The following is a 13,315-nucleotide window of genomic DNA, read 5'->3' as shown; positions in this document are numbered from 1 at the left end:
TTATTACATCCCCTCCAAGTTCAGAGGCAGTAGATCTTGCTCATCCTCCTCAGGAAGCCACCACACGGTGCCATTTTGTGTTGCCCTTTATCCCAACTTCATGGAAACTCTTTTTATTGCAATATGTTACTGAGGAAGTGCCATGAAGGATTCAATACTAGACAACTGTGTACAGTGGTACCTCGGGTTAAGAACTTAATTCATTCTGGAGGTCCGTTCTTAACCCGAAAGTGTTCTTAACCTGAAGAAGCACTTTAGCTAATGGGGCCTCCTGCTGCTGCTGCGCCGCCGGAGCACAATTTCTGTTCTCATCCTGAAGCAAAGTTCTTAACCTGAGGTACTATTTCTGGGTTAGCGGAGTCTGTAACCTGAAGCGTCTGTAACCTGAAGCGTATGTAACCCAAGGTACCACTGTATCAGTTTAGTGAGAAATCAGAACACACTTGAAATTATAAAGAATATAATTTTTGCATTATACTCAGTGTTGTAAAAACCCACATATTGTGGCATAACAAGTAGTGGATTGCAACAGCTTGTCTTGAAATAAACCTAGGTCATGTTTTTATGCTCTTCTTGGCTATTAAATTAAGGGAGAACAGACAGAACTAGCAACATTTGTGCTGGGGCACATTTCCTATCATTCATGCTGAAATCTTGAATAATTGGCAATTCTGCAGATCAATGACTTCAAGAGAAGATGAAAGGGAAAATATGGTCTATTTTAGGCAGATAAATATAGCCTTGTTTTTTCTTTCTGTGAGTGGCTTATCTAGCAGACCTTTTAGGAAGTATTTATTTATGGCTTCAAGGTCTTTAATAAAAATAGACTTCTAAAGGCATGGTTTGTCCTGGGAACAAAAAATCCTTCAACATGTAACTGATGACCAAAAAGAAGAAGAAAAAAAGAGGTAGCTGTGACTAAGGAAGCCAGATTTGGGGGCAGGACAACAGCTATGTCAACTTGAATATATATATATATATATATATATATATATATATATTGTATTTGCATTTTATCTATTTGTTAACATTCTTATATTACATCGGTAAACGTTGTTATATTACATTACAGGACTTACTATAATATAATTTCCAACATGTATACAAAAATTATATACAAATTTTATATACCTAGGAAAAAAATGAAACAAACAAACAAACAAAAAAAGAACAAAGAGAAAAAACAAAAACAAATGGCGCAGTTAACAAATACCCTGAGAGGCAATTCAAAACAAAAATTTATGGAAAAGTGGGATAGATATAAAAGATATGTTCAAAAATACAGTAAAGGTTTGTTATCTATGCTAGCATTTGATTGACGTTGGAGTGAGACTGAGTTGAGAAATAAGAATAAGAGCACATATTGATATAGGAATGTATTAGATAAAATGTAAAGAAATATACAATAAAAAAAGTACATTCATTCGTAAAAAAAGGAATATACAACGGGATAGACAAGAAGTCTAGTGTGTTGATATGTATATGATTTTGTCAACTTGAATATTGAGCGAATACTGCAGTATCACAGAGAATGCTACTACTTACTTGAAAGTAAATGGACTTCTTTCCAACTAAACATGCACGGAATCAGGCTGGATACCTCTTTGGAAACAACATGATTTACAGTACAAATGTAGCCGTATGTACAACTGGGGGGTGGGGGCTTGGCTCTGCTGAACGAGCTGTGAAGAAAATTTCAAAGTAATAAATAGTATTCTGCTTTCCAAAGTACTGTTCCAGATGACTGTGGAACAGCAATGACTCAGATTAGCATCCATAAAGGGTTGTTGACCAGAAAAGATTCCAGCTATATCTCGACCTTCAGTTTTACCATTAACATTTGACGTGCGGAGCTAGTGAGTCTGTTATGTACTGAGTTGAATAGGATCCAAACTGTAGCAGTCTGATTGGTCCTAGAACAATAGGATCCAAAAGGCAGCAGTCTGATTGGTCCTAGAACAATAGGATTCAGAATGCAGCAGTCTGATTGGTCCTAGAACAATGCAGCAGTATGATTGGTTGGCAGGAACCACCCAATCCTGCTCCAGATAGAAGTGAATCCACAACCTGATTGGCTTACAGTAGAATTCCAGAATTAGCCAATCATGTGCAGCCCATTGTGTAAATAATGTATATAAAGCAGATACTGTGAGGGGACATTTATTCATTCCTCCTCACCACTATGAGCTGAATAAAGAGCATGAAATCACTTTGCGACTCTGAGTATATTTCACTGGCGACGAGGATGGGATTCCGCTGAGCTGACTGCCACACACAGCACCGCAGCACCGCCAACTGCCGCACCGCTGCCTCGCACCGTGTATCCAGGCTTCAGCTCCGGGGCACAAGGAACTCAGAATGGCAGCCAACAGCAGCTTCTCGCCATTCAACCCAGCATCTGGAGACTGGGAAGCATACGCCTCCCGTTTCACCTTCCTCCTAGAAGCCAAAGGGGTCACCGACGAAGAAGACGCCAAGAAGAGGGCGATATTCTTCAGCGTCTGCGGAGAGGAGACGTTTGAAATCGCCCGGGCTCTCCTTGCGCCTGAAGACGTCGCTACTGTTCCATACAAAACAATAATGGAACAGCTGAAGGGGCACTTTTCGCCGCAGCCCTCAGTGGTGGCTCGTCGAAATGCCTTCTACGCAAAGCGGCAAGCCCCTGGGGAAACCATAACTGGGTCTCTCCGCCAAGCCGCCCGGTTCTGCAACTTCTCAGAGCTGGAGAACATGCTTCGTGACCGCCTCGTCGGTGGCCTGAAGGATGAGAAGCTGCAACGGCGCCTCTACGCTAAGAAGGACCTAACGTTCCAGGTCGCTCTGGAGGAGGCCCTGGCAACAGAAGCTGCCGAGAGGTCGACCCAAGAGGCACGGCCGAGCCTGCCATCCCAACCGAGGGTCCACCATGAAGACCTCACCGACGACTCAGGATCCGACAGGGAGGAGGTGCACCGAGTACAGCAGCGCACTCAAGCAGCGCACAGACCACAGCTGCCTCGACGAGAAGGAGGGAACTGCGCAAGCTGCGGGGAGAGTCACGAGAGGAGGACCTGCCGTTTCCGCAACGCAGAGTGCAGGCAGTGCAGAAAATCGGGACACATCGCCCGGGTGTGTCGGGCTCGGCCCACCCGACACCAGGCATCAGATGACCAATCCAAGAGCCCCAGGTCCCGGGGCCCAACGCACCAAGGCAACTCGACGGAGCTCACGGACTTCCAGGTATACCAGTTGCCCCACCCCAACGTAGAGAAAATTTATGTAGAGGTACAGATAGAGGGGGCCCCATGCCGCATGGAGCTTGACACGGGTTCAACTCTATCCATAATCTCGGCAAGGACCTTAAGGAAACTGTGTCCCACTGGGGGTCCCAAACTCAGGCCGGCCCCATTCACCCTCCGGGACTTCCAGAAACGTAAGGTCCCCACAATGGGGGTGGGGACCTTCAGGGTGCAATACCGAGGGCGGACGCGGCAACTGGACTTGCTTGTGGTCAAGGGCCCCTACATTAGCTTACTGGGATTGGCATGGTTTGGACCACTGGGGCTAGCTGTCACCGGGGTGAACCACACTAGCTTACAAGTGGACGTGGACGCCATATGCAAGGAATTTCCAGGGGTTTTCGATGGGAAATTGGGACAGTATACGGGCCCCCCCATTGCGCTACAGCTTGACCCCGCAGTACGACCGGTCAGGCTCAAGGCCCGCCGGGTCCCGTTCGCCTTGAAACCCCGTATAGACGAGGAATTGGACCGACTCGTAGAGCAAGGAGTGCTGGAGCCGGTGCCTAATGCTCCCTGGGAAACCCCAATCGTCACACCCGTCAAGCCTAATGGTTCAGTCCGCATCTGCGCAGACTACAAATGTACCATAAACAAGGCCCTCACGGCCCACGCATACCCAGTGCCAGTGGTCAGCCATGTCCTTGCCACCCTGGCTGGGTCGAAAATTTTTGGCAAGCTGGACTTGGCCCAAGCATATCAACAGCTGCCAGTAGATGAGGCCACAGCAGAGGCACAGACGATTGTGACGCACAGAGGAGCGTTCAGGGTAAAGCGGCTGCAATTCGGTGTCAGCGTGGCACCAGGCATATTCCAGAATATAATGGACTCTCTCCTTAAAGGGATTCCTGGCGTCACCCCCTTCTTCGATGATGTGTTGATTGCCGGCCCCACACCAGAGGAGTTTGAGGACCGCCTCCGCACCGTTCTGCACCGTTTCCAGACGGCGGGTCTCAAGGTGAAGCGGGAAAAATGTCTACTAGGAGTGCCTCAGGTGGACTTTCTGGGATTTATGGTGGACGCAGAAGGGGTCCACCCGACTGGGGACAAGGTACGGGCCATTTGTGATGCCCCAGCGCCCAAGAGCAAGACTGAACTTCAGGCCTTCTTGGGACTATTGAACTTTTACCATTCCTTCCTTCCCCACAAGGCGGCGGTAGCGGAGCCCCTACACAGACTCCTGGACAAGCGGGCCCCTTGGGTGTGGGGCCAGCGCCAGGAGGCCGCATTCCAGGCAGTCAAGGACTTGCTTGTCTCAAACTCGGTCTTGGCACACTTCGACGAGAGGCTGCCGGTGGTGCTAGCATGCGACGCCTCACCCTATGGCATTGGAGCTGTCCTGGGGCACCAACTCCCGGATGGAAGAGAGGTACCGGTGGCGTACTTTTCCCAGACACTCAACACAACCGAGCGGAACTACTCGCAAATCGACAAGGAGGGTCTGGCAATCGTAAAGGGAGTAAAAAAATTCCATGATTTCTTGTACGGGCGGCCCTTCACCGTGGTGACTGACCACAAGCCGTTGCTTGGCTTGTTTGCCCCCGAAAAGCAGACCCCCCAAGTGCTGTCTCCTCGCGTCCTCAGGTGGTCAATTTTCCTTGCCAGCTACCAGTATGCACTGATTCACCGACCTGGGAAGGCGATGGGCCATGCGGACGCCCTCAGCAGGCTACCACTACCGGAAACAGGCCCTGACCCAGCACCTGCACAAGAGGTTATGAGCCTGGAGCTGCTTCCCGACCGCCCCATTCAGGCACAAGAAGTTGCACACCATTCCAAGAAAGATAGGGTCATCTCCCGGGTCCTGGACTGGGTGTGGAGGGGATGGCCCAGCAGCAGCCCCGGGCCAGAATTCGCCGGCTACACAACCCGCAAACATGAACTGTCGGCCCACAAGGGGTGCCTGTTATGGGGAAGCAGAGTCGTTGTTCCCCAGCCCCTCTGCAAAAGGGTCCTCACAGCCCTACACGAGACACATCCAGGGGTAGTAAGAATGAAGGCCCTTGCCAGGAGTTATGTGTGGTGGCCGGGGATCGATGGAGAGATAGAGGCCTGGGTCAAACACTGCCAGGCCTGCCAAGAATCCCGCCCAGATCCCCCAAGGGCTCCAGTCCAGTCCTGGGAGTCCGCCCGAGCACCATGGTCACGCCTGCATGTGGATTTCGCTGGCCCCTTTCAGGGGAAAACATTCTTCATAGTGGTGGACTCCTACACCAAATGGCTGGAAGTCGCACTGGTACCGTCCACTTCCACGTCCGCAGCCATCCGGGTACTACGCAGGCTGTTTGCAACCCACGGGCTCCCTGACACTCTCGTCTCAGACAACGGGACTGCATTTACGTCAGGAGAATTCCAAACCTTCACAGCGCAGAACGCCATCCGCCACATCCGTTCGGCGCCGTTCCACCCTGCCACCAATGGCCAAGCAGAACGCATGGTGCGGACCACCAAGGACACCCTTCGCCGCATGACGCAAGGGGACTGGGAGTACCGCCTTGCCACATTCCTTCTAGCACAGCACAGCACCCCCAGCTCAACGACTGGCCGGAGCCCCGCTGAACTACTAATGGGTCGGCGCCTTGCAATCAGATTGGACCGCCTTCACCCCGATAGAGCTCAGGATGAGGTAGTGGTGGGGGAAGGCAGGAACCCCCGGACCTTCGAGGCCCAGGACCCAGTGTACGCAAAGAATTTTGGGGCAGGCCCAGCATGGGTACCCGCCACAATCACCAGGGTCACTGGCCCCGTGTCGTACGAGGTGCTAACGGATGGGGGGCAATGCTGGCGCCGCCACTGCGACCAGATACGGCGACGATTCCCGGGAGAAAACCAGGAGGAGGACAGGTCAGAGGAGTCCCAAGGGAACAGCGGGGCAGTGAGGCCCATAGAGCAGGAGGGGCCAGCAGGAGAGGCAGAATCAGTAAATACAGAGAGGACCCGTGAGGCCGAAAGGACACCGGAACCAGAACCACGACTGAGCGAGCCGGTTGCACCAGACCAAACAGCCGCATCACAGCCAGCATCCTTGGAACACGAGCCAGAACCCGGAGCCCGGACCAGGGAACACCCCAGGCCACAACGCACACGTAGGCCGCCGGCATACCTTGAGGACTATGAATGCGACCTCCCGGGCAGGACTGGAACTTAGAGGGGAGGGGTGTTATGTACTGAGTTGAATAGGATCCAAACTGTAGCAGTCTGATTGGTCCTAGAACAATAGGATCCAAAAGGCAGCAGTCTGATTGGTCCTAGAACAATAGGATTCAGAATGCAGCAGTCTGATTGGTCCTAGAACAATGCAGCAGTATGATTGGTTGGCAGGAACCACCCAATCCTGCTCCAGATAGAAGTGAATCCACAACCTGATTGGCTTACAGTAGAATTCCAGAATTAGCCAATCATGTGCAGCCCATTGTGTAAATAATGTATATAAAGCAGATACTGTGAGGGGACATTTATTCATTCCTCCTCACCACTATGAGCTGAATAAAGAGCATGAAATCACTTTGCGACTCTGAGTATATTTCACTGGCGACGAGGATGGGATTCCGCTGAGCTGACTGCCACACACAGCACCGCAGCACCGCCAACTGCCGCACCGCTGCCTCGCACCGTGTATCCAGGCTTCAGCTCCGGGGCACAAGGAACTCAGAATGGCAGCCAACAGCAGCTTCTCGCCATTCAACCCAGCATCTGGAGACTGGGAAGCATACGCCTCCCGTTTCACCTTCCTCCTAGAAGCCAAAGGGGTCACCGACGAAGAAGACGCCAAGAAGAGGGCGATATTCTTCAGCGTCTGCGGAGAGGAGACGTTTGAAATCGCCCGGGCTCTCCTTGCGCCTGAAGACGTCGCTACTGTTCCATACAAAACAATAATGGAACAGCTGAAGGGGCACTTTTCGCCGCAGCCCTCAGTGGTGGCTCGTCGAAATGCCTTCTACGCAAAGCGGCAAGCCCCTGGGGAAACCATAACTGGGTCTCTCCGCCAAGCCGCCCGGTTCTGCAACTTCTCAGAGCTGGAGAACATGCTTCGTGACCGCCTCGTCGGTGGCCTGAAGGATGAGAAGCTGCAACGGCGCCTCTACGCTAAGAAGGACCTAACGTTCCAGGTCGCTCTGGAGGAGGCCCTGGCAACAGAAGCTGCCGAGAGGTCGACCCAAGAGGCACGGCCGAGCCTGCCATCCCAACCGAGGGTCCACCATGAAGACCTCACCGACGACTCAGGATCCGACAGGGAGGAGGTGCACCGAGTACAGCAGCGCACTCAAGCAGCGCACAGACCACAGCTGCCTCGACGAGAAGGAGGGAACTGCGCAAGCTGCGGGGAGAGTCACGAGAGGAGGACCTGCCGTTTCCGCAACGCAGAGTGCAGGCAGTGCAGAAAATCGGGACACATCGCCCGGGTGTGTCGGGCTCGGCCCACCCGACACCAGGCATCAGATGACCAATCCAAGAGCCCCAGGTCCCGGGGCCCAACGCACCAAGGCAACTCGACGGAGCTCACGGACTTCCAGGTATACCAGTTGCCCCACCCCAACGTAGAGAAAATTTATGTAGAGGTACAGATAGAGGGGGCCCCATGCCGCATGGAGCTTGACACGGGTTCAACTCTATCCATAATCTCGGCAAGGACCTTAAGGAAACTGTGTCCCACTGGGGGTCCCAAACTCAGGCCGGCCCCATTCACCCTCCGGGACTTCCAGAAACGTAAGGTCCCCACAATGGGGGTGGGGACCTTCAGGGTGCAATACCGAGGGCGGACGCGGCAACTGGACTTGCTTGTGGTCAAGGGCCCCTACATTAGCTTACTGGGATTGGCATGGTTTGGACCACTGGGGCTAGCTGTCACCGGGGTGAACCACACTAGCTTACAAGTGGACGTGGACGCCATATGCAAGGAATTTCCAGGGGTTTTCGATGGGAAATTGGGACAGTATACGGGCCCCCCCATTGCGCTACAGCTTGACCCCGCAGTACGACCGGTCAGGCTCAAGGCCCGCCGGGTCCCGTTCGCCTTGAAACCCCGTATAGACGAGGAATTGGACCGACTCGTAGAGCAAGGAGTGCTGGAGCCGGTGCCTAATGCTCCCTGGGAAACCCCAATCGTCACACCCGTCAAGCCTAATGGTTCAGTCCGCATCTGCGCAGACTACAAATGTACCATAAACAAGGCCCTCACGGCCCACGCATACCCAGTGCCAGTGGTCAGCCATGTCCTTGCCACCCTGGCTGGGTCGAAAATTTTTGGCAAGCTGGACTTGGCCCAAGCATATCAACAGCTGCCAGTAGATGAGGCCACAGCAGAGGCACAGACGATTGTGACGCACAGAGGAGCGTTCAGGGTAAAGCGGCTGCAATTCGGTGTCAGCGTGGCACCAGGCATATTCCAGAATATAATGGACTCTCTCCTTAAAGGGATTCCTGGCGTCACCCCCTTCTTCGATGATGTGTTGATTGCCGGCCCCACACCAGAGGAGTTTGAGGACCGCCTCCGCACCGTTCTGCACCGTTTCCAGACGGCGGGTCTCAAGGTGAAGCGGGAAAAATGTCTACTAGGAGTGCCTCAGGTGGACTTTCTGGGATTTATGGTGGACGCAGAAGGGGTCCACCCGACTGGGGACAAGGTACGGGCCATTTGTGATGCCCCAGCGCCCAAGAGCAAGACTGAACTTCAGGCCTTCTTGGGACTATTGAACTTTTACCATTCCTTCCTTCCCCACAAGGCGGCGGTAGCGGAGCCCCTACACAGACTCCTGGACAAGCGGGCCCCTTGGGTGTGGGGCCAGCGCCAGGAGGCCGCATTCCAGGCAGTCAAGGACTTGCTTGTCTCAAACTCGGTCTTGGCACACTTCGACGAGAGGCTGCCGGTGGTGCTAGCATGCGACGCCTCACCCTATGGCATTGGAGCTGTCCTGGGGCACCAACTCCCGGATGGAAGAGAGGTACCGGTGGCGTACTTTTCCCAGACACTCAACACAACCGAGCGGAACTACTCGCAAATCGACAAGGAGGGTCTGGCAATCGTAAAGGGAGTAAAAAAATTCCATGATTTCTTGTACGGGCGGCCCTTCACCGTGGTGACTGACCACAAGCCGTTGCTTGGCTTGTTTGCCCCCGAAAAGCAGACCCCCCAAGTGCTGTCTCCTCGCGTCCTCAGGTGGTCAATTTTCCTTGCCAGCTACCAGTATGCACTGATTCACCGACCTGGGAAGGCGATGGGCCATGCGGACGCCCTCAGCAGGCTACCACTACCGGAAACAGGCCCTGACCCAGCACCTGCACAAGAGGTTATGAGCCTGGAGCTGCTTCCCGACCGCCCCATTCAGGCACAAGAAGTTGCACACCATTCCAAGAAAGATAGGGTCATCTCCCGGGTCCTGGACTGGGTGTGGAGGGGATGGCCCAGCAGCAGCCCCGGGCCAGAATTCGCCGGCTACACAACCCGCAAACATGAACTGTCGGCCCACAAGGGGTGCCTGTTATGGGGAAGCAGAGTCGTTGTTCCCCAGCCCCTCTGCAAAAGGGTCCTCACAGCCCTACACGAGACACATCCAGGGGTAGTAAGAATGAAGGCCCTTGCCAGGAGTTATGTGTGGTGGCCGGGGATCGATGGAGAGATAGAGGCCTGGGTCAAACACTGCCAGGCCTGCCAAGAATCCCGCCCAGATCCCCCAAGGGCTCCAGTCCAGTCCTGGGAGTCCGCCCGAGCACCATGGTCACGCCTGCATGTGGATTTCGCTGGCCCCTTTCAGGGGAAAACATTCTTCATAGTGGTGGACTCCTACACCAAATGGCTGGAAGTCGCACTGGTACCGTCCACTTCCACGTCCGCAGCCATCCGGGTACTACGCAGGCTGTTTGCAACCCACGGGCTCCCTGACACTCTCGTCTCAGACAACGGGACTGCATTTACGTCAGGAGAATTCCAAACCTTCACAGCGCAGAACGCCATCCGCCACATCCGTTCGGCGCCGTTCCACCCTGCCACCAATGGCCAAGCAGAACGCATGGTGCGGACCACCAAGGACACCCTTCGCCGCATGACGCAAGGGGACTGGGAGTACCGCCTTGCCACATTCCTTCTAGCACAGCACAGCACCCCCAGCTCAACGACTGGCCGGAGCCCCGCTGAACTACTAATGGGTCGGCGCCTTGCAATCAGATTGGACCGCCTTCACCCCGATAGAGCTCAGGATGAGGTAGTGGTGGGGGAAGGCAGGAACCCCCGGACCTTCGAGGCCCAGGACCCAGTGTACGCAAAGAATTTTGGGGCAGGCCCAGCATGGGTACCCGCCACAATCACCAGGGTCACTGGCCCCGTGTCGTACGAGGTGCTAACGGATGGGGGGCAATGCTGGCGCCGCCACTGCGACCAGATACGGCGACGATTCCCGGGAGAAAACCAGGAGGAGGACAGGTCAGAGGAGTCCCAAGGGAACAGCGGGGCAGTGAGGCCCATAGAGCAGGAGGGGCCAGCAGGAGAGGCAGAATCAGTAAATACAGAGAGGACCCGTGAGGCCGAAAGGACACCGGAACCAGAACCACGACTGAGCGAGCCGGTTGCACCAGACCAAACAGCCGCATCACAGCCAGCATCCTTGGAACACGAGCCAGAACCCGGAGCCCGGACCAGGGAACACCCCAGGCCACAACGCACACGTAGGCCGCCGGCATACCTTGAGGACTATGAATGCGACCTCCCGGGCAGGACTGGAACTTAGAGGGGAGGGGTGTTATGTACTGAGTTGAATAGGATCCAAACTGTAGCAGTCTGATTGGTCCTAGAACAATAGGATCCAAAAGGCAGCAGTCTGATTGGTCCTAGAACAATAGGATTCAGAATGCAGCAGTCTGATTGGTCCTAGAACAATGCAGCAGTATGATTGGTTGGCAGGAACCACCCAATCCTGCTCCAGATAGAAGTGAATCCACAACCTGATTGGCTTACAGTAGAATTCCAGAATTAGCCAATCATGTGCAGCCCATTGTGTAAATAATGTATATAAAGCAGATACTGTGAGGGGACATTTATTCATTCCTCCTCACCACTATGAGCTGAATAAAGAGCATGAAATCACTTTGCGACTCTGAGTATATTTCAGAGTCTATGGAAAAATCAGTGTGTCAGACAAGGATGTGGGAGACCCAGCTTCAAATCCCTCGCTTGGCCATGAAACTCACTGAATAACCTTGAACCAACCACCATCTCTCAGTCTAAACTATCTCACAAGGATTTTATCAAGGTAAAATGAGGGATGAGAGAGAAACATCCATACCTCCTGAAGGCGGAATGGTGGAACAAAAATGTAATAAGTGTTTCCTGTTTGACATTATAAAGGTTATATAACGTTAAATGTTTTATGAAACTGACTGTGATTGGACAGCATTTTGCACCCAATTCAGAAGGCACTACAGTGGTACCTCGGGTTACATACACTTCAGGTTACAGACTCCGCTAACCCAGAAATATTACCTCGGGTTAAGAACTTTGCTTCAGGATGAGAACAGAGATCGTGCTCCGGCGGTGCAACAGCATTAGCTAAAGTGGTGCTTCAGGTTAAGAACAGTTTCAGGTTAAGAACGGAACTCCGGAACGAATTAAGTACTTAACCCGAGGTACCCCTGTATTTAGTTTATATTACTAGACAAGTAACTCTTAGGGCTTGGCATCCTCAGGTGTCACACCAAGGTCCTCTATCACACACAACAGTGATCCAGTCTAAACATTTCTTACACCTGGCGGTTTCCCTTAGCAGCACACTTATCTAGCTAATGTTAAGGTAGAAAGCAATGGAAGAGGAAAGAGGCTGTATTAATCATTAACTAGCCAGAGGGACTTCTTGGTAGTGGCGCCCACCCTGTGGAACCCCCTCCCATCAGATGTCAAGAAGATAAGTAACTATACAACCTTTTGAAGACATCTGAAGGCAGCCCTGTATAGGGAAGTTTGATGTTTTTGTATACAGTGGTACCTCAGGTTAAGTACTTAATTCGTTCCGGAGGTCTGTTCTTAACCTGAAACTGTTCTTAACCTGAAGCACCACTTTAGCTAATGGGGCCTCCCGCTGCTGCTGCGCCGCAGGAGCACAATTTCTGTTCTCATCCTGAAGAAAAGTTCTTAACCCGAGGTACTATTTCTGGGTTAGCGGAGTCTGTAACCTGAAGTGTATGTAACCCGAGGTACCACTGTATGCTGGAAGCTGCTCAGAGTGCCTGGGGCAACCCAGTCAGATGGGTGGGGTACAATAATAATAATAGTAATAATAACCACCGCCGCAACAATGTGCCTGTTGTCTTTGTCCATGGAGTTTTCTTGGCAGGGATACTGGAGTGGCTTGCTGGTTCCTTCTCCAGGTGGATCACGTTTGGTCAAAACTCTCCACTATGCCCTGTCCATCTTGGGTGGCCCTGCACGGCATAGCTCATAGCTTCTCTTGAGTTATTCAAGCCCCTTCACCACGGCAAGGCAGTGACAACAACATGCAATTTGCACTTCTGTATTGTAGGGCTCCACATTTACGTTTCACATCTAGTGGTGTACGAGAAAACAAATCTATTTTGTTCCTAGCAAGGGAATTCATGCATGCTGTCTGCAAATCATATGGCTTAGTTTGCGATAAAGAAGAATTAGTATGGACCAGGGTGGATTAAAGCCCTATTACGAGACAGGGCTGCTGCTGCACGTGGACAGTCAATTGTCCACTCACTGTTGAACAGAATACAACTCAGGGCTGGGCAAGTGTGGTTATTCCCCATCACCGTAGCCATAGGTGTAGCCAGGATTTTAGTTACGGAGAGGCAGAACCTCAGATTTCTATTGATTTTGATTTATTTGGGGGGGGGGTCTGCCCCGCCCCCTTGGCTACGCCCATGATCGTAGCTACCTTTACTTATCAATGCTTCCCATGCAGCTGGGGGAAGAATCGATACCCCTTTTTCGCGGAGGATGCACCATAGAGTTCCGCAGCCCACCTGGCCAAGGCAGGAGAGGCGCATTCCGTCACGTGCTTCCTCCTGTGGCCGCGCTCTGAATTTCC

The 13,315-nt window shown here is 52.6% G+C and overlaps 1 long non-coding RNA gene across 1 annotated transcript in view; it reads right to left on the bottom strand.

The window, feature by feature from the left end:
• LOC308470701 overlaps positions 1-13,314 on the bottom strand; it is a 26,806-nt gene extending 13,492 nt beyond the window's left edge. The window contains exons 1-2 of the long non-coding RNA XR_013982572.1: positions 13,163-13,314; positions 1,546-1,682 (exon numbers count right to left, since the gene is read on the bottom strand). This is a non-coding gene — a long non-coding RNA (uncharacterized lncRNA). The remainder of the gene's footprint in view (positions 1-1,545; positions 1,683-13,162) is intronic.
• Position 13,315: the final 1 nt, after the last annotated feature.

This window comes from Podarcis pityusensis (genome assembly GCF_964106645.2).
Source record: "Podarcis pityusensis genome assembly, chromosome: 2".
Classification (NCBI taxonomy): Eukaryota; Metazoa; Chordata; class Lepidosauria; order Squamata; family Lacertidae; genus Podarcis; species Podarcis pityusensis.
The sequence above is the reverse complement of the archived record's forward strand: the minus strand, read 5'-3'. Positions and strand labels throughout refer to the sequence as shown.